This window comes from Athene noctua, chromosome 4, assembly GCF_965140245.1.
Source record: "Athene noctua chromosome 4, bAthNoc1.hap1.1, whole genome shotgun sequence".
Lineage (NCBI taxonomy): Eukaryota > Metazoa > Chordata > Aves > Strigiformes > Strigidae > Athene > Athene noctua.
Genome location: NC_134040.1, coordinates 46,141,105 through 46,168,211, shown reverse-complemented (window position 1 = coordinate 46,168,211; position 27,107 = coordinate 46,141,105). Strand labels below are relative to the sequence as shown.

The 27,107-nt window shown below is 37.7% G+C and overlaps 1 protein-coding gene across 1 annotated transcript in view; it reads right to left on the bottom strand.

The window, feature by feature from the left end:
* The window catches only part of PDE5A (phosphodiesterase 5A), a 142,677-nt gene extending 120,137 nt beyond the window's left edge, over window positions 1–22,540 (bottom strand). Inside the window, exon 1 of the mRNA XM_074905155.1 lies at window positions 22,036–22,540. The gene's annotated coding sequence lies outside the window, so the exon portion shown is untranslated. The remainder of the gene's footprint in view (window positions 1–22,035) is intronic.
* Window positions 22,541–27,107: the final 4,567 nt, after the last annotated feature.

Sequence of the window (27,107 nt, the reverse complement as noted above, 5' to 3'; positions counted from 1 at the left end):
TTCAGTCATGTTCACAAACCACTGAAAGTTAAAGTTGCTGGTGTGGGTGTTTACTGCATTCACACTGACACATTAACTGATCTGAAAATAGTAGATAAATTAAAAAAATATCCTGAAACTATTTACACCCCATGACTAAAGGTCGAACGTATTGACTATTCTTAGCCACTAGGTGGCAATGAGATGTGGCATTGTATCCTGAGACGTGCCAGGCCATCCACAGTAATACTGGGAACTGGATGCAAGACCAGTGACCAGCACCATGCCTTGGGGCTTCTGACAGATCTCAGCTTACTGACTATGACTGCAGTTTCATTTAAGACCCAGTCAGTATGAATTTTTTTTATTCCCTTGGTTGTCTTTTGTCACTTACCACTTAGCAATGCCATCTGTAGTATGCTTTAACACTCTCCATGTCCTTTGACAGCAACCATATTCTGTTATTTCAGCTGTGAGCCTGATAATCTATTGAAGTGATGACAGCTTTTTTAAAGAAAATTCCAGTTATATTGTGCGGCTTTGCTGAACTTGAAATCTGCGTCAGTGTAGTGTTAGAAGCAATAAGAGCATGTGGGGTACTCCACTTACCTAGCAAAGAGCCAGTGATATTTTAAGAAAGAGTTTTGAGAGAAATATTTTCTCCTGGCCTATCCTGTGGTCATAACTTTTACAAAGAAAAGGGGTAAAAATATTCTACCAGGACTTTTTCCTGTTGAGGCAAGAAGATAACCCTCAAGAACACCAGCAGTGCTCAGCAGCAATTGTTCCAAGCTGCAGTAAGTTAGCCATTAGGAAATCTTCATTTTAATGGATGGTCTGGGAACCCCTTTATCTGTTTGTAGTAAGGCATTGCTCTGTAGGTATCCCACTTAAACTGACGCAGTTTTGTTAGTAGTAGAATACTGCTTCAACAGAAATAAGTGCTTTATAGGCCTTTCCTTAACGTCTATGAACAAACTGCGGCTGAAGCAGTCCCAGGTTGTGCTCTTCACTTCATTCACCACTTTTGGTTCCTAATGGGGCCATCCAAGGCAACGGAATTGACAAATATATTCTGCGTGAAGTATAATGTTTGGTAGTATGTGCTGCAAATGCTTGTAACAAAGATTATACTAAAGAGGAAGTTGGTGTAGCAGAGTCAAATACTACAGACGTAAACCAGCAGTGTTGTAGGTGTTCATGCAAACTAAATTTCTTCCACATCCATTATGGTATTGGTCTTTAGTTACATGATCAGTCCTACAGTTTTCTCCCATTTTCTGCTTATTTCTTTGTGCGGGAAACAAGAGTATATTCAGCTACAGCTCTAACTAAAACACCTTGAGATAATGACACTTTTATGACCATAATTTTTTTGTATGCTCAGTTCCAATCATCGTTTTGTATGTACATATGATAAAAATATACTTTATTTGGTAAAGTGATGTGATCTTAACGGGTAAAGATGAGAAAACCCCATAAAAAGTTCAAAAAGATCAGGGAGTTAGAAGCCAGATAAAGGACACAGTAACAGTGAAAAGATTGAATTTCATATAATAAGAAGCAGTCTGAGTACACACATTGTCTAGCCAAGGTAAACCCCACAGTTAGTTACTGTATAAACAGAGAATCATAAAGTATATGATCCTTTAATCTTGAGGTAGCATCAGTGAAGTTCTGTTGTAATTGCCTTTATTATGGATAGGAGAACCCAATGTTGTTCCAATGTCTAAAGAGTTATGGTAACTTCTAGCTGCTGGAATATAAAGACCATTCTACAGTTTCACATGCCTGCTTAAAATTCAGCTATCGGACCTATTCCTATTCAGCTATGGTTTGGAAGGTGTTTAAGGAGAACAGCAGTTTAATAGAGCATCTGGATCTCATTGAAGACCTGTTTTTTATTTTTGCGTTTCTTAATTTGTTACTACACTTTCCAGCTGTGCAGATAGAGACACAAAGAGGACAAGACATTGCTCAAAGTCACAAAGCAAATTTGTATCTCAACTTAAATTTGAAAGTTGCCTTTTGCTTTAAACATTAAATGTAAGAGATTCTGATACTACTTGATAGTATTTTTTTGCTTGTCACTTGAACTTTAACCTGTAAAACATAGTAACATTACTCATTTTGGAAAGAATTTTTTTTAAGATGTTATAGAAGGCTTTATTTTGATCCACTCAGGCTGTTTTGGAGAAATAGATGTTATCCATCTTCTTATTCGAAAGCACATGAGGGTGTATGTGTCTGTGAATTGATAAGACTCCTGGTTGTACACAGCACTGCTTATGTGTGTCTACCATGTCAGCACTGCTGGTGCTCCCCTTCATTACTGATGTTATTGTGCTGGAAATAAAAAAAAATGGAACACCAAATCTGGAGCTACACTGTAAAATGTGCTGTATGTTAAAGATAATCAATACTTGATTCTTACTATGGATAGATAAACAGTGAAACTTCCTAGCTATCTACTCTTGCATTGTTTATCCTAGTTATGAGTCTTACTGCCAGCTGTTCATCCCCTCAGTATCTATTTTCCAGTTTCTGTCTGAAAGTTTTGCTTTCAAATCAAAGCACAGAGCTGCAGTCACATCCATGTTCTGATCGTTGCCTGCTGTATTCCTCAATCACAGGACCATTTACATTTTTAACAAGTTTGTTGTTCTCCCACTCTGTTAAACTATGCCAAAATACAGAATGTCATTGAGAAATACTGTACGAGTCCTCTTGAAAGGAAATAAGGAAATCCAAAAGGAAATTCCACTTGTAAGCCTCTTCAATTCTGCTAAGGCAAACTATATTTTTCGTTGTCTACTTGAAGGGGAAAACCCAACCCTAGCCATTTAGTTGAAGATCTGTGTAACCTTGGCTGTGCTGGCTGTTTACCACTTAGGTAAGTTAATGCCATTTCTGACATCTGTAGGTCATATCCTTTGGATAACCCAGCCAAATCATTTCAATGGGTGTGAAGTGGAAAGACAAGAAATTTATCCTAAGCTTTAATCTGAATGCAATACATAGTTTTACAAGAGATATGAAAAGGGCTCTTGAGACAGTAAATAGAAATACATCAAGAAGCAGCAATTTGAGTCTCAGATCTTTAGATTTATATTCATGCTCACAGATCTAATTACTGCTAGTGAACTGGAAATATCCATATTGGCTCAACTCTTCTTTAATGCGCTGCTGATCACAGCTATATAAGCCAGTAAGTGAAAAAACAGAAAGAGCTTGGCAAACTTTAAACACTGTTTGGTCCAACTTCTTTTTCTGTTCATGATCCACACAGAAAAAGACATGAGTGATTCCAATTTACTTTTTTATCACATAAATGAGATCAGACCATCTCTCTGACTTTTGTGGAACAAGTTATTTCCTAATGCAAATTGCAGCAGGCACATGGGTTTTATCAGAGGAGCCTTTCTTCTAGCTGGGATCATTGGAGTACTTTCTGTTCCCCTTCCTTCTACCTTACCTTTGAACTGCTCCTGTGCTCAAGTGGTGTGGAGGTAGAACCACAAACCTGCAGGAGCACAAAGGAGCCTTATAAGGGCTGTGGATTTTATCCACTGAGTTGGTGACAAACCCTGAAAGACAGATAGTACCTTATTGTAAAAGTGGTACATAAACCTGTGGTTCTCCCATAACCTGTGGTTCTCCTACATGTGGCTGCAAGTGTGGTGGTTCCTCCACAAATACCTGTGTTTATTCAGAGGTGTATATATTGCTGCAACTCTGAAAGCATCACAGTATAATCCTTTTTGCCTGGATATCTTTGCTCCATTGACTAAAATTCTCATGCCCTACCCAAAGATTCACGTTTCTGACTCACCTGGCAATACTTAAAGCATTGTCAGGATTTGAAACTCTCCAAGTAATTTCACAACCATCAGTAAGTTGCATGCACAAGTTCTTGCTTTGGAAAATTCCTTGAACGCTGTTGGGCTGGATGTCAGCAATTCTACCTGTATTAGCCAAAAAAGCAGAAGACATATACAAAGATAAGAGCATGTTAACTAGCACTGGAAATGAGTAGGTGTGGCAAATGAGAGCATGCAGAGCATAGAACTTTATATAAAGTGGTGGAATTTGTTGCTTTATTCTTATTTCCTCTGTTCTGAAGGTTTTTTGAAGCTGTGATGGCACTGGAGACACTGGTGATGGGAGAAACATAGTTTGCATGCAGTTCTCAATCTCGGAAAATTTTGAAACCTGAATCGTTTTCTTCTGGGAAAACTTTTAGTGCCAGTTTTGTTCCAACAGAAATTCTGACGCAGACTTCCCATTCCATTTCTCTCTTTTCAAGCTTAAAAAATAGCAAACTGATAGCATACATCCATCCTTTTGACCCTGTAGAGCATGATAAGGCAACTGAAAATTCATTGGGCTGCCCCTGGAAGCTAGGTTATGGATTCTAGCCAAAAGTATGGAAGCTGTAATTAGTGTGGAAGTTTTTTCTTCTCTTAATCATGCCTTCATATTTGATCTCTTTCCAGTTTTCCCAAAGAACAAGTCATTAACCACTCCTTTGGAAGAAGAAAGGCTTGAGGCAGCATAGCTTGAGATTTCTTTGACCTTTCAGCTCTACTTTCCTTTGAAACCAGGATTACTTCTGCTGTATGCAATTTGAATTACATAGGGATTCCAAACATCTGAGAGAGTGAGGCAAATGATAATTTCAGGGTCAGATTTTCAAAGGACCCTGGCTCCAGTGACTGAGACAAGGAATGTGACTTTTGGGGAACCCTGTATATTGGCTGGCATGCTTTTTTAGAAAGTTTGATAAGTGTTATCAGAGTAGTTGCTGAAGCTACTTGCATGAAAATCAGAGGGGCTTTAATGGGAAGTGAAACTTTGAAAATGCTAGCTGCTGAGGGGACAGGTCTTACCCTGTGTTGTGTGTTGAAGGCCTGCTCACATCAAGAAAATATTTGAGAAAAAATTCGGTATGTAAAAGAAAAGAGTTAAATGATCAAAACCCCTCAAAAAATAGGTTATAGTTCTCTGCTTCAACTGTCCAACAGAAAGAGCACACTGCTTTCCCCAGGCCCCAGAAAGCTTTGTGAGTCTGACCTTTGAGAGAAGCTGACCCAATATGTCTAGAAACAGAAGATTCCTGAAGGAGTTGTCTTTCCCAGCAGGTCAGCTGCAGAGATGTTCCTCTTAAATGAAATTACACTATACCAGAGAAATCCAATAAAATAGAAACCCTGTTCTGTAGAATGATTAACATTTTGAATATTCAACCCATTTGTAACCTATAATTAATACAACTAATCCATATTTTATAGAAGCATGTTCCATGTATGCATTTTATATTTGTTTAATGGTGGATAATGTATGTGTGTTTATTTATTTAATGGTGGACATAAACTCAACTGTTGTGCTTCTTGTTGAAGACTTAGGGCAATTTATGGTATGTTCACAACTTACTTTGTCTTCAGTAACATCTCCTGTAGGTATGAAACCCTGTGACTCAAATCACTATACACTATTACAGAAAATATTCTAAAACCTACACTATGCAGTTCTGCATGCAGTTGTTTCAAAACATCCTGGAGACCAGATGCACATCAAGAAGAAAATGCTGCAACTTAAGGCCAGCAATATTAATGTGATAGGCATATAATGTCATCCAGTGTATGGAAACAAAAGACAGGACAGCTGATGTAATCCATAGAAAATATTGAATTTGGTTAGTATCTTTTAGTGATTAGTTGTTTTACTGATGGTGGGATTTGTTTGATAATATCCAAATGTAAATACCATTTGTACAATGTACCCCTAGGTTACTGTGATTTCCCACCCTTCCCCCTGGTTGGGGAATTTGGGTTTGATCTTGAGTAACTGAGACTAAAGTACAGTAAATCCAACACAATACTTTCCTACCCCAAAATACACATTCCAAAGAACTGGAAGAACACAGCATTTTTTTCTGAATTATTTACTCAGGAAAACAGATGAAAAATAATAGCTTTTCATGTGGCAAGGAAAATAAAGCTCAGGAAGTTTAGGAGTGATTAAATGAATGTACTGTGCGTACCTCTTAATATGCAACATACATATCGTTCCATCTTCCTTCTGTACCAGTGCATGGAGTTGGAGGAGGAGAGATCACTAAAGACAAAGCAGGAGCTACTCTAGCAGCCCAGGAACCAGGAGGAAGATAGCCTGAAAAGTAACTTTACTTGGACTGTCTTTCTAGTTTGCATGCAAGGTTATAATATGTTGGAATCTTACAGGCATACATATAATATTTGTCCTTTAAGCACAATTAATGTTCTGTTTAAGCAGTTGGAGGCTTAAACAGCTACTTGGAACTTAGGTATCCACCTCCATGGTGTATACTCTATCCTGGAGCCAGGATAAATTCTTTTTCCTATGTGTAGGTAAGGAAAGGGAGTCTTGAGCAGAGCTGGTTGTTGGGAGGATGTAGCAGCTCTCAGTGTAAAGCGAGCAAGTGACACTGCCTGTTTGTCCCTCCTGGAGCTGCCAAACTGTGCTGATGTAATTTGCTCTGAATATGCTGCTCTTCTCTACTTTCTAATGAATTTGAAGGGATCACTAGCAATGCCAGGCATCTGTGTAACTGTTAGGGTGCGTAACTTCTATTGAATGATCTGTTTTCAGCTTGCATTATCAGATTATTTTTCTTTTAGTCAGAGGCATGCATAAGAGAACATGCCTCTGCCTAGGGAACTAAATCTGTTGTATAAAGCCTATGACTAGCGCCAATTATAAGTGCAAAGAATAGCCTTTTTTGTTTGGGTTTTCCTTTGATGTGTGTCTAGAGGAAGCATGCAAACCACATTTCTGGTTTATCTGACCTCTCTGCAGTAAGTTCCAATCAGATCTAGGTTTCAATTAACTATAAAAAGTGCAGGATTTTAAAAGCTGTAATTCCGAATTATTCCCAGCACAAACACCAAACAGCTGCACTTTGTGCTGGGAAATGCCTTGGAGGCTGAAGGAGAGGTCCTTCTCTTCAGGCCATGTAGATGTTTTACAGCTGCAAATATAACCTTGAGGTTAAAGTAACTTCCTTGGAGAGCCCAGCTATAAATGGGCTGGCCAAACAATTTTGAGGTTATAAAGCACAACTTGGGTCTGTTCTTCCTGCTGTGGGGGGAAGAATGTGATGATTGAAGATCTGCACATCTTCACCTCTTGAGGCCCTGCTTTTAGTACTCACTGTCACTTTTCTTTGTATATGCTTACTGTATTTTGGAGCCCTACTAACACGTATGGACAAGTTTGGCTAACTCCAAAATGATCATGCCTGTGTCTGGGAAGCAGCGTGTGCCTGCCTGGGTGTGAGGTCCTGAGTGCTCTTGTTAACTGTGTGGGGAAACAGAGGAGTCCTGGGCTGGAAACTCTGCTGACGCAAGTGCCTTGTTTCTGGTAATTCAAGTAATGTTTGTTTTATGTACCTAAACTTTCTCAAGCAACTCTGCAAGTCTCAACTCCAATGTCTGTTTTACAATTATCTGACTAATTTAATAAAAACCCTGCAATTAACCAGCTGAATTCACACAGCTCATGTTCTTCAGAGCCTCATCTGAAGGCTTTGCAATTACTAATAGGCAGAACTTTGCAGACACTGCACTGATCTACTAAACCCTGCTCTAATGTTGTTTAGAGAAAATAATTACTCTCACCATGTTGTTTGTGTTTTGCTATTTCTAAACTATGAAAATTCAGGAAGCAGCATCTTGCACATGATTACAAATTACTAGTTGGGGTTTAGTATCAGGCAGCTAAAATATAATATTAAATGCATTTTCTTATTGTGTGCATTCTGTTTATGTATTATTCACCAGAGACTCTGAATGTGCTTCAGAATAATAAACATGATGGGGACAAAATCTTAGTAACAAGAGCAGATGCAGCAGAAGGTATCTGGCCTATAGTTATTCCCTTGAGGAACTTTGTCTGAAAAAGATATGAAGAAGATCTCAATAAAATATCAAGATTTGACCTATTGCTGATTATGTGAGTAATGCACAGGAGAAAAGTCAAGGCAGGAATTTAATAAGGGGGAGAAGGAAAGTAGGGTGCAAAGTGGATCCTTAAAAATTAGAATTTTCTAATTTGTGAGTAAGAAGAACAGCAGGTTTTATTAGTGGCTTATAACAACACTGAAATGTGGAAGTGACAATTAACAGCAGCCCACGGCTTGTTAAGTCCATGATAGAAGGTTATAATTCATATGCCATCTGGATGTGGAAATTTTGTGGAAAGCGGCTCTTAAAATGAGCTCATCACTTGGTGCTGAATGCTCTTCAGCAGGAATGTGTCTCAAAGAACACCAAAAGAAATGGGGGGCAACAGTTTTCAGAGAAAGAAATGATAAATTCTGGGAGGGGAAAAGGGTGACTTTATTTTAATCTTTAACTTATCAATATTATTCTGAATTCAAGAGTTTAATTTAGATCCAGAAGTCTGGGTGCTCCATGGAAGTAAAGGAACCATATTTGGCTAAGAAGAAGGGATAGGTAAGGTGGATAGTGAATGAAGAACTACTAGATGTTTTTGTGGCAGAAAGCCAACCCAACCAAACAGATACCGTGTGAGTAAGGACAGACAAATGAAGTTTGGAGATATAACTGCAAAAGATGATGTTCTTCTGGAAAAAAAAAAATACTCGTCTTTATCTGTTTGTGGACTTGTGTCATTTTTCAGTGGTCTGAAGAGAATGGAGAACCTTGAAAGCTAAACTGAATGGTGTTTCAGCAAACAAGGCATGCTACAATAAATGTGTGAGCTGACCAGTGTAACAAATATTAAATGAAGTGTATGTTATTGCATGGCTTGCCTTAAACTTGTAGCCTAAACCATCAGGAAATGTATGCTTTGAGATGGTGTGCAATTCTTGTTTCTTCCTGAGTGAGACTGGTAATCTTAGACTGTGCCGTGTACCACAGAAAGAGGTCCTTCCACTTATTCTGAATACCTGGCAGGGAATTGAAAATAGGAGAAAAAAAAGATAAAAATAAAATATTAAAGATAGGTTGGTCAAATCTATCAGCTGATCTGACACATAAGAAAAGTTGGGGAAACTTGTTTTAGTTAGGCCAGCAAAATAGAAGACAGGTTATATGTCATTATGTCAAATGACTTAAAGCCATTTTAGACTGCAGAATAGAAGGGGCTCTTAATTTTTAAGGCTGGGAAAGCCTGGAGCAGTTGTTGGTTTTTTTTTTTTCATTTGTCTCAAGGATGGCAAAAAAGCAAGCTACTACTCTGGAGTTTGAGCTCTTTGAGAGATTGAATGATACGGTGCCTGTCACAGCAGAGATCAGGTTTAATGATGCAAGAACTTGCATCTCATCTATGTTTTCTGCTCCCAAAAAAGGTTTTTTGGGGAAATGTGTGTTCTGCTCCAGTGTGTGCATCATCAGAAATAGTAATTAAATTCATAGTAATTACCACTGTATATTTGCCTAAATCAAAGCGGGTATGTAGGGGTCTGCCTTTAAAGTCCTCATCCACTAGAACCCAGCACAGTTCCTAGCAGTGGAATTAGTAATAAATTGTACAGAGATCCTAAAATAGTCTTCCAGAAACTTAGCCCCAGGAATTGTGTCTGAAGTTAATAGGTTTTATTTAGTATCTAACACAGAGAAAATGCATATAAAAGTGACAGCAGTAATTAAACTTCCAAGAGTGATTACCAGTAAAACTGAAGGCACATATGATAAGCTCAGTATGTTAAACACAGGACACCACTTAAAGAAATATTATGATACATGTCATGGACCCAAAGAAATTTGCTGTAGATGTTAATTATTTTTAGCAGTTAAGTTCTGTAATCAAAATCAGACTTTTTGAATAGCCATGGCTGTCTCCACTTTCCTTTAATGTGTTTGACCTTGAATAATATTTGCTGAGCTAAATGACCACAACTGCAATTGGCACACAACATCTTTTGGAGTTGTGCAAAGATGAGCTTGTAAAGAGTAAACACAACCCATAGCCTGATCCATGGGCAGTGATTACTGTAAGCCCAGACAACCAATTTTGTTATCATGTGTTTGAAGGTACTCTCTACTTGCATTTACATCCAGAGATGCTTTTGACAGAATAAGTCATCAGGTTTTCTACTTTGACTAGTCATCTTTATAGTGGTGTTTTGCTGTCAGCTGAAATTCATATCATTAGTCATACTGTTGATTCAGCTAGTCATTCCAGTCTGGGCTATGTTTCCTATCAATTTCTTCTTTATGTATTCTTTTCTTTGAATTATTGCTGGTCTAGCACTGTATTAAAATAATTCTGTGTACGTAGAATATATTTTATAGTAATATATGCTTTTGCTTATTTTGCTAAAGGCCTTCAGGAATAATTTTTAATTTTTAAAAATGCTGTACTTATTAAAATTGTACTTGCCACTGAAAACACTGGAACTTTCTTAACAAACCATTCAGTTCTATGAGATTAATGTACCATGGGATCACTCCCTTAGCATGGGAAAGATGTAAGGGAACACTTAATCATTTCAGTTTCATCCCAGATCAAAATGACTCATTGTTACACTTGATCCATATTGTTGCTGTTTATGGAATCAAAAACTATTAAAATTGGAGCTATGAGGACCTCAAAGTCAAGCAAACCATTCTTGAAGATTTAATTGTAGCCTTTATTTGATATTATTAGACCTATGATGATCTACTGTGAGAATGGCAACTTCAGTCATGACTAAAACCTTATAGAAAAATTCTTTACAAATTTAATGCCATGAAGCAGATAGATTCCTTTGGAGTTGGGAAGGCATAGTTCTCTTTGGGATTCCATTTTTTTAAAGGGTCACCTCAGAAGCAAGTTTTCCTTTTAGATTTGACAAGAATTTTTTTTTTAAAGTGTATTAAAAATACTACTCTGTTTAGTATTTTATTCTGCTTTACTTTGTATTATATTCTGTTCTATATGATACATGATAAAGCACAGTCTGCTCAAAGAAATCATGGTCTAAAGTGGTAAGGTGAGAATTTCTGATAAATTGAGAATAGCTAACCCAGAAAAGGATATCTAGTATCTTCTGAACAAAAAAAAGCATGTCTCTTTTGACATGAATACTTGCTACCTGCTGATCTTATCATTTAAGAATGTTTCAGAACAGGACATGACTGAATTAAGAGAACTCATGAAGAAATTCTCTTGTGGCTCTTCAGGAAGTTATAATCTTCAAAAGAACTTCAGTTGCAAGGGATCTCTTCTACTTAGAAGGCAAAAAGAAAAACTAAAAGCCATTATTGCATACAGCTTGTTATCTGATTTCTGCCCTCCATATGTAGCCAGGTCTCTCTGAGGGGAAAAAAATGAAATGGTAATTGTTTGGGGTTTTTTTTCCCGAGTAGTGCAAGAATTTTGTGAACAGATGCTGACTGATTCCATTCTGTGCAAGTGGACTGGTGGCTTTCTGAGTATTTGTTCAGGGCTTCCAAGTTATGAAATGTTTGATATATAAACTGAGTGTGAATAAAGGTTTTATTACTTTGAACAAGACATCTCGGCTCAAAATTCCCTTGCTTACATTTGCATGGATATTAATGACCTGTTAGTTAAATGTGGATATAAAAATGTCAGATGAACTAAAACAGATCAAATAATATTTCTTCTTAGTTTTGCCCTTCAAACGTTTTATGGTTAGTATCACTGGGCTTCCCTCCTCTTCTCCTGATGTGTGTTTACTGGTGGTTACATGGTCACATTTTTAAATACAAAATAAATCCACAAATTGTCTGTCTGCCTTTATTGTAATTTATATGAACACGGTTGTTGTCTCTGCTTTCATAGATGAAGGAATGGCTTCCAAACAGGGTGTGTGCAGAACACCTTTTTACATTTTTCTTTATATTTAAAATTATATTGTTGAAAAATATCAAGCTTGCCAGGGTCTAGTATCTTAGAGATATACTAAGAGACGCTTGAATTGACCCTCTTTAAGTCTGTCTCAAGTCTTAAAATACTTTTAGTGTACTTTTAAAATTCTAGATTATACCTGTACTCTTGTCCGTCTTTCACTATTGTAAAGAAAGATTTATCATTTAATCTAATAATGATTAAAAAAGAGTGATGTGATCGGTTTTTTAGCTTTGTTAAATTATTTTTCTCTTTTCTCAATGTGATTTTGTAAGTGAAGACAAATAGGAAAGGCAGAGATGAAGAACAGTGCATTTCTGAAAGGAAATTGATCTGTTTAAGTACAGTGAAAGAAAATGAAGTTTCAATGTTTTATTTTAAATGATCTTATCTTCAACATGATCTAGTTACTAATACTTAATCATATTACTTAAGTAATTACATAGAATTTCAGAAATCATAATTAATGCTAGAAATTACATAGTAAATTCAAAGATTACTTTCTTTCAAAAGCGATGCTTCAATCATGCTGTTGCGGTGCTGCCATACAAGTCTGATCTGAACAAATGTCCTTACATCTGTAGAAGAGTTTCAGGAAAAAATGCTTCTCGAGGAAAGCGACACTAGATGATAATAAAACTATAAATGATGCCCAGATTTCCTTAAATTCATGGACCTAATATCTCATCTAGCTGCCACACCGTAGCCAAATAGTATTTAAAGAACTGCGGTAGCCTCTATGTATACAAGCAGTTGTGCAATTACCAGAGACTATACACCCTGTTGCCCTTATCACATGTGAGAAAACTAATAAAGTGAGATCCCATTTGATTGCCTGTTCATCTAAAAGGCTTCAAAGAAGTAGTACCCAAGCCTTGATGGCTCCTAGGCAGTAATGCTGAACAAGTAAAGTGTTACAAACAGCATCGTATTTTGTTGTTCTTTTCAGCTAAGGCTTCCAAATGCTGTAAAATTCTTCTGTGTTTCTGATCCTTCTCATAATATTGTTGTATGATACTACAATTGTACAAGAGTTGTGTCAGCACCCAATGAGCCAACATCTGGAAGCTATTAAAATTATTCAGAGAGCATAGGATGGCACAGGAGGAACTGATGCGTCTGGAAAGATCAAAACCTTTCAGTTGTGCCTTGGTAGGGTAAGTGATTGCCAGGTTAAGGCTGGGAATCTCTCAGGATCCTTCAGACAGACTTCTGGTATATATACAGTGTGATACAGGGCTGCATGTATAGACAGTATGACCAGGTACCTAAATGCTTCATGGAACATTGTTCTTCTGTTGGGTTTGGTGTGTTTTTTTTTTCTTACAGTCAGTTAGTAGCAGTCCAGCCTGTAAAAAGTAACAGCTACTTCTATATGGATAAATTTCACATCTGAAACAGATCTGAAACCAAGTATTTTGAATCTAATTTCATGTCTTGCATTTGATTTGTATATGTGCACAATGGCTCTATGGCATATGACATGAATCATAGGTAGGACATCATGTCACATGCAACATGAATTGCAGTAGTACTTTTTCTATCTGATGTGATTCATCTGTTCAGACTTTAGGAACTCAGCAGGGTAACCTAACTTTTCATCTTTCCTTTCTTTTCTTTTACTGGCAGCTTAAATTCCTTATTTAGTTTCAGTTCAAACCCAAATATTTTAAATGCACATCTTGTGAGGTGATATATGCAAGGCAATTTGTGTCTGGTTATTATATATTTTCCACAGAAATTAGGAAAGATCATTTTAAAATTCAAGATGAAATGTAGCTTTTCATTACTACTTTTTCTGTATTCTTACTTTGTTTTATTAATATCATAACTGGCAACCATCATCAAGCTCTCTTGATTCTCATGATTCTACGAAGAGGCTGAAAGTACATATTCAAAGAACAGGAAGACAGAATTTATTGCTGTTAGAGAAACTGTTTTTAGACAGATGTTCTGTTTAGTTTTGTACCAGTAAAATTATTAATAAGCTTCAAAAATGGTGCCTGAGACTTCACTTGGACCATCCCTATGAAAATACAAGAGATGAGCTAGAAAAGGACAAACAGGAATAACAGATAAAGAATATTGTTGGGTGACTTTCTGAGAGTCTCAGGTAATTGTTACTATGTCTGGAGTCTGCTGAGTAAGGAGAAAGACTGCACATAAAGCAGTGGCATGAGAGGGTTGAAAAGATGAATGTTCAGGGTTAGATACATGCACATATGTATATATGTATGGGTCAGTGGATCAAGTCTTGTAGAGATGCATGTAGGCAGAATAAATATATATACCCGTGATGCTGAAGCTGGTACTTAGGCTGGATGAAACCAATTCCAGGGCCCAAATAAGTAGCTTTAAGAACAAGGTTTTAAGTCTCTCTTATGATGATGTCATGGCTACACACACACACAAAATCTTCTGGAAATGATGAGAAACATTTATTAAAAATGCTTCTTATTTTTAGTCTGAAATACTTGCAGGTGTATGTATCATCCCTCGCTTGTAAAGGGAAGATCAAATTACACCAGAACTTTGCTGCACATATCTGTCTTTCATTTTTATTTGTCATGGAAGTCTGATACTGTCCAAGCCTCAGATACAGAAATGAATGCCATGCTAGACTGCTGCAGATATCTTGTGTTTTACTGCTTAAGACAGTCTCCTCAACTGTGTCGAATGGATGTAACTCTGATGGTGCCATTTAACATTTTACTGAAATGTTAGCATGTGTCCTCTGCTTAAAACCACTTTTGGGCTGTGCTCATACACTTATTTAGGTTCCAGCTCTGTCCCCTGAACCAAAAGACTTTACTCTGGTACATCCATCCATCCTTGCTCCAGTGAAAGATGAGGTTAACAGCAATTTGTTGGTGTTGGCATGCGACAGTGTTTCTCGGGCTTCTTTCACCTTCCCTTTCAAGGAGAAAATGCTAAGGCTTTTGATTATAGAGCCATAATCTAAACATAAGCATGTAGTTTTAAATTAAAAGATTAAGTAATTCAATGGCTAAGAGACAGGATTGGATTGTAAAGAAAAAGCAATAGTAAAAATTCAAGGGCAAGGTAGGATACAAGTGAAGCTTGGGGAGTCTGAAGTAACCCACTAGCAGAGCAGATGGACAGAAAACTATATGAGAACTGACTGGGCTGCAGTAAGTTAATGAGGGAAGTCTGAAACTGGGAAGGCAAATCCCAAATCAGGCCAGACAGAGCCAGACTGTTGCTGACTCTTGGTAGTGTTTCCTATGAAAGAAAAAATATTCCTGAGAAATTAAACAAGAGTGTCATTGTTATAATGGTCATTAATACTCTTCCATAAAAATGCAACAACAAACAGACTAAAGAAATTTTTATTTAGGCTCTACTTGATCTCAAAGTAGAGACTTGTAAACCATTTATTTACTGATGGTGTCATACAGACACTTTTAAATTGTTATACTGTGCTGGTTATGGCTGAGGTAGAGTTAATTTTCTTCATGGTAGCTAGTACAGGGCTCTGTTTTGGATTTGTGCTGAAAACAGTGTTGATAATTCAGGGATGTTTTAGTTATTGCTGAACAGTGCTTACACAGAGTCAAGGCCTTGTCTGCTTTTCAGCTCACCCCCGCAGGCTGGGGGTGCACAAGAAGCCAGAAGGGACAAGAAGCCAACCAGGACAGCTGACCCAAGGGATTATGGTGTCACACTCAACATATAAAGTTGGGGGAAGGAGAAGCAAGGGGGGATGTTCAGAGTGATGATGTTGGTCTTCCCAAGTAACTGTAACATGTGATGGAGCCCTGCTTTCCTGGAGATGACTTAGCATCTGCCTGCTGATGGGAAGTAGTGAAGCTAATTCCTTGTTTTGCTTTGCTTGTGTGTAAAGCTTTCCCTTTATCTATTCAACTGTTCTCAACCTGTGATTTTTACTTTTTTTAGATTCTCCTCCCCATTCCACTAGGAGGGGGGAGTGAGTGAGTGGCTGCATGGTGTTTAGTTGCTGGATGGGGTTAAACCATGACGTATATGCAATGATGCCAGCTCTGAATCTGGCCTCTGAAATTGTATAGGTGAGCTGCAGGCTAAATGTCTTGGCAGTGGCTTGGAAAAGAGACTCTTAGTGGAGCCATTGACCTCACAGCAGGGAAGAGCTCAGCAGCCTTCCTCCCAGCTCTGCTGTGTGTGCTGACAACACCCGGCCTTGGTTTATGGGGTAGGGCCATGGCAGAGTGAGGCATGGATATGCTGTCTCAGCCTGGTGAGTAAAGCTGGTGTATTGTTGGCAGTACCCACCACTGCTACCTAAACTAATTCTGGCGAAAAGTTTCTAGGATGCAAAAGTGGGCATCAGTTCCTTTGATATGCCCCACTCTCTGTATTTCTCTATGCAACCAACACTAGACACAGCAATGGAAAAGTGAGTGTGATGCAGCATGATATCTAGGCAGTAAGAAGCACTGGTCCATAGATATGTGCTCTATCCTGTGTGCATCTTGTATCTCTGCATGAAGAAAGAGCAAAGACTTACTGTTGTTCCTGCTGTGTCTGCCCCCTGTCTCTAATGGTTCACACAAGCAAACTAAATTTGGGGCTACTCAAAACTGGATTTATTTCTCTGAACTATGACAATATAAAAATGACTTTTTTTCTTACCTGACAGAGCTGCCTACTTACATATGTATCATCACATCTTTTTAGTGATAAAGACAGGCTTTTGTTCTACTAGCCCTGCAAAGCAAGGAAACAAGGAAATAAACTGTATTTTCACTGAATTCCAGCCAACTACATCTACCTGAGGCATTACAAGTCTACATGCCACTAAATTCTTATTACTGGCATCCAGGCTAGAATCTTGCTGGGCTGAAACCAAGAAATAACTTTCAAGTTGTAATTTAAATATATCTGACAAAAATGTAAGGCAGCCCTAAAGTACCAAATGTACATACTTATTTTGGAGAATAAGATCATACTTTAAGACCCTGAGTCAGGCTACTATTGCTATCCGAATTAAGAGGCCAGGTTTGCTTAAAGCAACTGGGATTTTGGTAATCTCCAAAACTGGAGGCATATTCCATACTATAAAGAAAGGCAGGAAATCTTCATGGTCCCTATCAGTCAGGAGTAAATTTGTGTCCTTTCAAATCTGGGGATAAGTTTGACCCTATGCTTTTGAGAGAGATACCAGTGAAGCACCTCTCCAAGAAGCTGGTGTGTGCTACCTTGCAGTGCAAGCCTATGCAAATAATCTATTTCTAGCTACTGCTTAGAAGAGAGGAGATCATTACTATATAAATGGCTAATTCTACATTGAAAAGGAATAGAAAATAAAATAATTTTATTCCTATATCTTGCAAGCAATTAGCTCAGTTCCAGAGGAAATAACACAATGTATAGTTCATCTCTTAATGCTGATATACTACTGTTTTGAGGTACTGAGGGCTATGCAGACCTGCATGTTGTAGATCTAACAATTGAGGTGAAATTAGACTTTGACCTAATAGAGAAGAAAACCTAGCAGATACTTGGGTTTCCAAGCCATGGGCTGGCTTCACTGGAAAGACAAATTAAATTGAACTGATTTGTGCTAGTTTTCCTGCCCAAGAGCTATAGTGTTGCACATTGGTTTAGAAAGTGTTTACAGGCTGGAGAAATGGGTCAATAGGAACTTCATGAAATTCAACAAAGCCAAATTCAAAGTCCTGCACCTGGGGAGGAACAACCCCAGGCACCAGGACATGCTGAGGGTCAACCAGCTGGAAAGCAGCTTTGCAGAAAAGGAGCTGGGGGTCCTGGGGTGGACACCAAGCTGAACGTGAGGCACCAACATGCCCCTGTGGCAAAGGCAGCGAATGGTGTCCTGGGCTGCACTAGGAGGAGTGTCGCCAGCAGGTCAAGGGAGGTGACCCTTGCCCTCTACTCAGCACTGGTGAGGCCACCCCTGGAGTGCGGGGTCCAGTTCTGGGCTCCCCAGTAGAAGAGAGATGTGGAGCCATGAGGGAAGAGTCCAGTGAAGGGCGACTAAGATGATGACGGAACTGGAGCATCTCTCCTATGAGGAAAGGCTGAGAGAGCTGACTGTTCAGGCTGGGGAAGAGAAGGCTCAGGGAGGTCTTGTTAATATCTACAAATACCTGCAGAGAGGGTGCTAAGAAGACCGAGCCAGGCTTTTTTCCTTGGTACCCATTGTCAGGACGAGAGGCAATGGGCAGAATCTGAAACATGGGAGGTTCCCTGTGAACATCAGGAAACACTTTTTTAGCTGTGAAGGTAAATGCTGGCACAAGTTGCCCAGAGAGACTGTGGAGTCTCTGTCCTTGGAGATATTCAAAAGCCATTTGGACATGTTCCTGGGCTTTAGGTGGCCCTACTTGAGCCATGGAGGTTGGACCAGGCGACCTCCTGAGGTTCCTTCCAACCTCAACCATTCTGTGAAATTAAGCTTCTGCATATGATCAGCTTTCGAGAAACAAGTACTTTTAATGCTTTTCTGTTACGAAACTGCTATTAAAAATACATCTGATTATCAAAATCTCTTGGAGGCTAAATAAGAGCTTATTGGCACTGAATATTAGAGTTCAGAGATGTCATATTTTCCTATTGTTGTGCCAAAGCTATTAAAGTTGCACCTGAAACTAACAACTCTAAACAGGCAGTTTTTATTTAGCTTTACTGTAAGAAAGATAAAGTCCTGTTCTTCAAAGTCTGTTTATGGGTTGCTAGTTTGAATAAAAAAGTCTGACTCTGCACAACAGCTTTTCTTTAACATCCACAGTTACAACTGGTTTGTGCTCTGCATTTAAAATAAAGTGCAGAAGACAGAAGTGATACTGTCTTGGCTTTTTTTTTTTTTTTTTTTTTTTTTTTTTCTGGAATGCCCGCAGCTATGATTTTCCACACAGTAAAGATTTTTTGACCTAAAGGAATGAAGAGTAAGCAGATGCTCAGAGAACAAGTGATAAGATCTAGGAAGATTTTAAGACCTGCAGCTCATGACAACTAGACTCCTTTACAAAGAGATTTACAATTAGCTTCTTAGCTATGTTCTGATATTTCTGAGGACTTAAGGAATTCTTGGTGGTTCAGAAAGAGAACTTAACCTTCTCCTAATATGCATCATGTTCTGTCAGCTATGCAGAGGCAATGGAAAACATTTGTAAAAACAGATGGCAGTGCTAGCCCCCCGCCATTGAATACAAATGGTAAGTTCAAGGTCCAGTTAATGGCGGGTGAGCCAAGAAACATTTAGAGATTTAGTTTAACATTGAATATACCCCAAAGAATACACTATTTCAATTCCAGGACTTCTTGGCTATGGTAAAACTCTGAATACTGCAAGAACAGTCATTTCATAGTTTACACTTTCAGCCAGAACAAAGAACTGCTGAGGTACATGAAAACTAAGATGTAGCAGTTAACACGGTTTTCAAGATTTTTGAAAAGACATGTTCGACAGCTGGTTCAGTCCAGCAGAACACTTTTTGTCCACAGTGCTTAATGATAATCTACTATGCCATTCAATTGCTTTTCATAAACTGAAATAAATATTATCTTAAAAGCAATTATGTGTATAGAATATACTAAGATAGTAAATGTGAAAATATCTGGTTTTTATATTAAAAAAATGCTGGCATGTTACACTGTTTCACAGAACAGCTAGGTAAAATATGGAAACCATGATCTGTGTAGCTGAAGTGTTTGTATATAAGTTACATAAGCAGATGTTACTTGCTAGAGTTTAAAATATGAATATAGAAAAAGCTCCTACAAAGTGTTTGCAATAGTGACATCAGTGCTTTATATTGACCCTTATTAAGACCCCACTTATTTAATCAAGTATTATTCTGTAAAGGTAGGTTTCTTCTGTGGAATGGATACAGTGCTACTCACTGCAATGCAGTTAAGTACAGCCTTACACTGCACCATGTCTGTCTCTGTATCCTTTGCCTGTATGTTAGGAATTAGGCATTGAAGATGAGAAATGTAGTACTGTTCAAAGCGTAAATAATGCTTAGCCTTACACACAAGTATATATCATCAGGTTCAGAATGTTTCTTCCCAGTTGTACCCTGTTGCAGTCCCTTCTCTGCATGCTGAAGGGAAGGTACTGCCTCAAAATCAAGTGCAAGGGCTGAAAGTAAACTAACATGCCTGGTAGTTGTCAGACTACCCATCTTTGCTTTCCTCAGCTTAGCATTAATGACTTCATAAGGATTAGTTAAGGCTACCAGACCTACTTTAGTTTTTTCTTCTAGATTTTCTTGAACCTACGGGATAGACTTTTAAACTGATGAGTGAAAGCCAAATTACTGTTAACTGTATCTTAAGGTAAGCTGTTAAAGACCCAGTGTTATTACTTTTTTTTACTTATTTAGACTTGTAAAAAAGTGTTCACATGCACTATACCCAGTGTAGCTTGCATGTGAGTACAGAATGATGACAGATTCTTAATTTCTATGCCTATGGTTTCAGATTGGACCTAGAGACCATACTTAAAATCCAACTAATCTTAGAAAGATGTCAAATTCTTCCTCCTCAAAACCCTTGTGATCTGCAACAAATTTGGCCAACATATCACCATTACTTCCTGCAAAGCAGAATTGGGAGATATGTTGAAAAAAAAAGGTTGGGGTTTTTTTTGGGGGGGGAGGGGGTGGGGGGATTAGGCACTGAAGATCTGTGCAAGAGCAATATACAGATGTTAACACCTCAACTGGCAATAATATTCAACTTTTAAAACATCGTATGTTCCAAATAACTGTGGCAGATGTACAATAAAGCACATAGAGATGTGTGACATAATAGTTAATATTAAGGATCCTGATGATCATCTTGACAGATAATTGCTGTGGTGACTGTTTTAGGAGGATCACTGTTACTTTGAAGCAGCACATTTCTATGCCTCTTCTTGACAGTACCTGGGATTAATTAAGTCTGTTGTTACCTGTATATGTCTATAGACAAGAATCTGTCTTGAAGTAAATAGCTGCAGAGATTCAAATTGAATGGCAAAGAATTATGGTTGCCAAATTTGTTTACCTACATATTTTTTTAGCTGAGACTTTCATTATGTAGTTTGACACTAACAATAGTCATTCCCGGATTGAAGCATTTGGAAACAGTGTAAGGGAATGAAGATTGATGTACAAAACTAGAAAGCCACTCCTTTAACTATGCCCATCATTTAAAACAGAAGGAAAAATAAATCTGTAAGTGAACTGAGTTTTCAGAGGTCTGACCACTGAACAAGGTATTTCTTGTTTCTTGTGAATATGTTCAGTACTGTACAAACAAAAGAAATGTTATTTTCCCTTTATACCTCTATAAACCTAAGTTCCTCCACTTTAATGGACAATAATACAACATTTTATCTCATGATTAGGTATGACTATTAGTCCTATGAACTTAAATAATTTTGATAAAACACATTTGAAATTTAGCAACCTACTTTATCCTCCTAGTCAAATTTGTTCTCATTTGACAGGGCTCTTTTCTAACTTTGATTTATTAAATTCTGTGAGAAAGAACAATGGTGGCCTCCTGTTTCTTACTACACAGGATCAACTGATCAGATAATTCCAAGTCTGATAAAATATCTCAGTGAATTTAGTGTATGCAGTAAGAATTACTGTTATTAGGCCATGTTAATGTAAGACATGGTAATGTGAGAGTGCAATTCCCAATTCTTTTGTAAACAGCATCAATATGCTATGCTTAGCAAGTGCCTCTTTCTCCTGTAGAACATGGTTTTGCTTTCGTTTTGAATTTTAAAATGTATCATATAATTTTAAGTTGCTAAATGGTGTGATTTACTGACTGTTCTTGATAGATTGTGTTGGCGTCTCGTGAGGACTGCATTCTAGCTTTCTTCCCTTAAAATACAGTCAGTTCTAAGAAAGCAGCATTACTGTGAAAACAGCATTTATATATTTCTCTTGCATGTTTGTCCTCAGCATTATCTTATGGGGAACATGTTTGCCAAAAGATCTTCTGAGCTCTGACTGCAAACCATTCTGTATCCCAAGTTTCTCATGCAAATGCAATATGACCTCAGGTAGGTAGAGAAATTCAGGTTCTCTAAGCATGTCATCTACAACCAACTTTACAGTTTTCTGAGCCTTATGATTGCTGCATATTCAAAGCACGGTTCCACTTATTGTACTTGTCATCTAGTTAGACTGTATAACTTCTATCTAGGCAGTTTGCTTTCAATCTTACCTCAGTATTCACAACCTCATCTTGCTGAGATGTCTTACCCAGGCTCCTTATCCTGAAAACTTGGGGCTTTTTATTTGTTTAACTTCCATGGCTTGCAAGCAATCCAGCTTTTGTTCAGATGGTGTTCGGTAGGCTGGTGCATGACTCTGCACTGCTTGGGTTTTCTTTAATCAACATATGGACTATAATATATTGTTTGTTTTGAATCTGATGTCATGGGAAAAAGTGTTGCTTGAGTCAGTATGGAAACGTGCCCAGATACGTTCAAGTTGTTTCTTCCTTGACTGTAGTATCTGCTTGAAACTTTTCACTTGCCTTCTAATGGTTATTCCTGCTCATCCTACAGGCTGTTTCCAGTCCAAATATAGTGCTACTTGACTGAAAAAATCCAAGAAGTGGTTCTCTTTGGCACAAGTTTAACAATCCTGACCAAATCCCTTCTGAAATACCATAGTCCAGTTTGTCATAGAAGGTCACAGGCTTGCTAAGGCTGTCCCTCCGGACATTTCAGTGACTCCCGTGTCTGCACAGCTAGAAAAACTCTGCTGAAATCTGGAATGTTTTTCAAACCCTTTTTTCCCCTCCCTCTGAAGTCACTGTGAGCAAGCAGTGACCTGGGGTACCCTTGTGAAACTCCTATTGACCTGCAATTTGGAATGTGCAGCCAGTTCAGGGCCGTGCCCTACACCAGGGTGCCGTGTTTGGGGTTTTTTTACACTGAAGGAGCCTTTCAGATGATATTTAGGAATGACTTTAAAAGCACAGCTGAAGTGATTTTATTTGCTTGGCTGCTTAACTAAAGAATATTAGTCAGGGCAAACTAATGTAACTCCACTGATATTAATAGAGCTGAGTTACAACAGCTGAATAAAAAAGCCCTTAAAATCTAGGGGAATTATTATACAGGCTGGGCTTAAAAAACTCTAATGCTGTCTTACAGTGTATAAATAGTGTTGAGTGTTTAATACCGAACTAATCTCTAATTAGCTTTCTCTTTCTTGTTAACTTTTCTATTTTTTTTTTTTTTTTGTTTTGGTTGTTGTTGTTGTTGTCATAGTTCTGCTGTAAGAAAACAACAGAGTTCAAGATAAAGCTGTCCTGAGATGTACTTTCAGTGTGTAGTACCTGCTCAGGGCAGGAGGCTCACCTGGCTTCAAGGCTTGCATGTTCCTGTTGAAACATTCAGAAAATCAAAATGTAACAGTTTCTGTTTTGTAAATAGCAACTGAGATTTTTCTGCAACTCTTAATCCAGCTAAATCAGAACGGATTTTCCTGGGGACAAAAAAGATACCGTTCTAACTTGAGGGTTGTCTTGCTGCCAGATTTCAAGCTCCTGTTATAAATCATTATGGCTCTTCAGAAAACAGATGAAAAATATGAATGTTGGCAAAACCATCCTTCACTAAGTTTGTTCCAAAAATAGCTGAACTATTTTCTATTAAACTTTAAAAAAAATTTAAAAAAAATCCAGAGACCAAGAAGAAGAAATTTCAACCTGACTGGTTGAAGTTTGACATATTTGAAGACTAAAGTATGTAATGAAATAATTAGTCAGACTAAACTGTCAGTATCCCAATGACCTTTTAAAAATCACATTAAAACTAAAGGAAAGGGTCAAGATATGTCCATTCTGTTTCATTCTAATAAAAGATAACTTGAACAGAACTGGATGCTATAGGACCTGATAAGTGGGTTGCAGTGGTGGAGTTGAATGTAATGTATGCAGCATTTATTTATTAGCTACCTGGATGCTATTGGAAGATAGGAAAAAAGTGTTTGTAGATCATATATATTTTTTAAAGATACAGAAAATGAATTCTGGAAAGTGTAATCAACACTTTTAAAGTTGTTAATTTTGCTTAATTTTTTCCAAGATGTTTCTCAGCGTGTAGCGAATTTGTCTGGAGGTCATTAAACTATTAAAATTTTTCCTTCTTCTGTTTCACTAAACAAAAAACCTCCATCCATTACAGAACAGTGGTCATATTTTGCAAGTGCTACAAAACATTTTCTGGCATTCTAGGTTGTGTTGCATGCTTTCTTAGTTTCATGTAAAGTGATTTTGTTCATACTCTCAGAAGTGATGTTGGTAATTATTTTTTAACACATTATGGGGTTACGTCTCCCTCAATGTCATCTGACTAATCACTTCTATTTTTGTTGGCATTAAAAATATTATACAATATGGTTGGCTGAGGAACTACTTGTAGGGAGATCTTTGGTTGCTTTTAGCTGTCTTTGGAAGGACTGCTGAAGACTGCAAAACCTAAACAGTGAAAAGGTGCTAAGATAGCCTGACTTTTCTCAGGCAGTAGTCATCATAGAGGGCAAGTGTGTCATTTCACCAAAGAATTAAAAACACTCTTATTCATTATTGAAATAATACATGTTCTACTATCTAAAGCACTTTGGATTTGAACTCAGTGGAGAACTAGGTTATAAAACAAACATAGAGACCTTGTTGAAATCAGTCTCTTCTGGACACCCTTTAGTTGCAATGAAGATGATGGCAAAATTTAATTTATTACAAATGGACTTAGAATAGAACAACTACTTTAATGCAATCTTCCTTTTGTTCAGAAGCTAGGATAGTGCTTTCTGTTAGCTTGTCTCAACTACTGCATTTTCAGGCCATCTATCAATACAGTTAAAGTTATCCCTTTAGCTGTTCCTACGAATATGATGACAAGCGAGAAACCAGGAGCCAGGCAGAGACTATATGGACTGTCACAACCCCTTTGTTGCATTCAGCAGTTTTGCTAAGAAAAAAGCATCTGGCACTTAGGAATACCACTTGGCAATGGCAAATGCACACGTATTCTGATATTCAAACTAAGGGATTGTGTCCTGAGATTTCTTCTTAGCTACTAGTCTGTATGACCAGCGTTTTTAAAATAGTAGAGACAATATCCATGATATTTTTGCTATTTATAATTCCCATTGTTGCAACTCTCTGGGGATGATTAGAATCAGATTACTTCAGTGGTGCAATAGCTATTGATATAAATAACTTTCCAGAAGATTTCCTTGGCTTCAGAACAAATTAGCCAGTAAGAAAAAGATTTCTGAAGGAGTTTAGTTCCCAAGCTATTTTCTGAAAACCATACTAGGCACTGATCTTCATACAGAAGAGCTAAAAATCTTTAAAAGCTAATCTTTGACTGCCTAGGCTTTTCATTAAAATAAATCAATTATCGAACACCTAGATCCCACTTTCAGGACCCCCAGGCTCCTGATCTCTTAAGCATTTCTGAATATTGTACTTTCTGAGAAGTTCAGATAAAAATGGAAGAAATGCTCGCCTAGATGAAAGTCAAAATAAACTGTGTGTATTTATCAGTGATCAGAAACAAATATGAATAGCTAGGGAAATCTGATCAAGGGAAAGATAATTATCCAAAACTCTTCACTTTTCTGAAGCATACGTAAAGGTTTGCTGTTGGAAAAGGTCTTTCCTGTGAGACTTCGAGTGTTTCCTGGTTTCAGCCAGGAAAGGAATAGTGGAAGAAGTGGTGCTCTTTATTTTGGTACTTATGCTTCTGATCCATGAAGGGAAGCAGAGGTATGGTGTGTGTTTGAAAATAAATTAACAAACTTCTAATTGCTGTTTCTTGCAGGTCTATTTCATTCCATGTTTTGGCTGCAATTTTAAATCCTGTTTTTGTGGACTAATGCTGAGGAATTGTTTCCTTCTTCCCTAGGAGGACCAAAGTTTTCAGGCAGTCCAGAGATCTGAATAACCAAGAGGTGAACCTGTTTGTTATTCTCTTCCTTTCTAAATCTGAGTTCATGTTCCCAAATGCTCAAACTTTGTGTGACTACACATAAGTATGTGTGTACAAGTACAAACTGGATAATCTCCTTAGATTACCTGTGAAAACTGGAATTCTTAGACCTTATTGTTAATTCACTGAGAGACCTTGGATGTCCAAAGAATCTGCCCCTACAATTCAATTACTTCATCAGAAGAGTCATCCTTTATTTAGCAACAGAAAATCTGAAAGTCTTTGACATGTTCTCACATTTGTGTTTTTCAATTATGATTTATGTGGAAAGAGGCTTCTAGCCCATAACAGGTGTGCAGGTAACATTCTATAAAGATTTGCTTGATTTATTGAAAAGACAGATACTACTATGGCAGCAAAACATCCAAGGTGGTCTTTGAAGTAACTGCGAATCTTTACCTTAGCAGAATAAAATTAGCTAAACATTATTCCAATATGAAGAACATGCCATAGCATGACATGCTGTTTGCTACATGGAAGCACAGATGTTCCTCAGCTCAGTAGTGCTCCATGGACCTCAAAACTTTCCTCTCTGAGTGACAGCTCTGCTTTTCTTGGAGAACATTTTAGAAGTGTTTTGGAGCCATCTAAAATTGGAAACCTCCAGAGAATGAGCTAATCCCTTGGCCAAGGAAATATGAATATACTTGAAATTTAGTAAAACCTCTGAGACTTACTGGAGTCACCTAATGATATCAGTCATCAAGACTCTGTGGAACAGGAACAAGGCAAGCACCAGGTACTCCCTGGTGCCAAGGGAGTACAATCTTTACCTGTCACAGTAAAATTAGTGTGTTGTTTAAGGTAAATGAATTGCAATGAACCTTTCTGAGAAAAAAAAAAAAAAAAAAGACAGTTATTACACACCATGAAAATGTAGAGGATTATTCAGTATATTTACAGGGAAATATGTGTATTGTGCTGAATTAGATCAGTGGTGTGTTACCATAGATGGTGGTGATAAGTAGCAAATGCTTCTGGAAAGTGTAGGAAATGCAATTTTAAGATCATATGCAATAATTTACTCATAAGGGAATGTTTCCCTTAATTAGAAACTGTTTATAATTTGGAATGACAGACTTGCATCTTTTCAAGACTCTTTCCTTTCTTGTTTCCAGTTTAATCTAGATGATATTGCTAGCCTTGATACGAACACTGGGGGATGCAACCACATCTGGGGGAAAGAGAGAAGCTTAATTTTGCCAGACATTATACATACTAAAAGACAAACCTTGGGTGAACTGATTATAATATAAGCAGCTGACAAAAGTAAAAGGTATCCTAT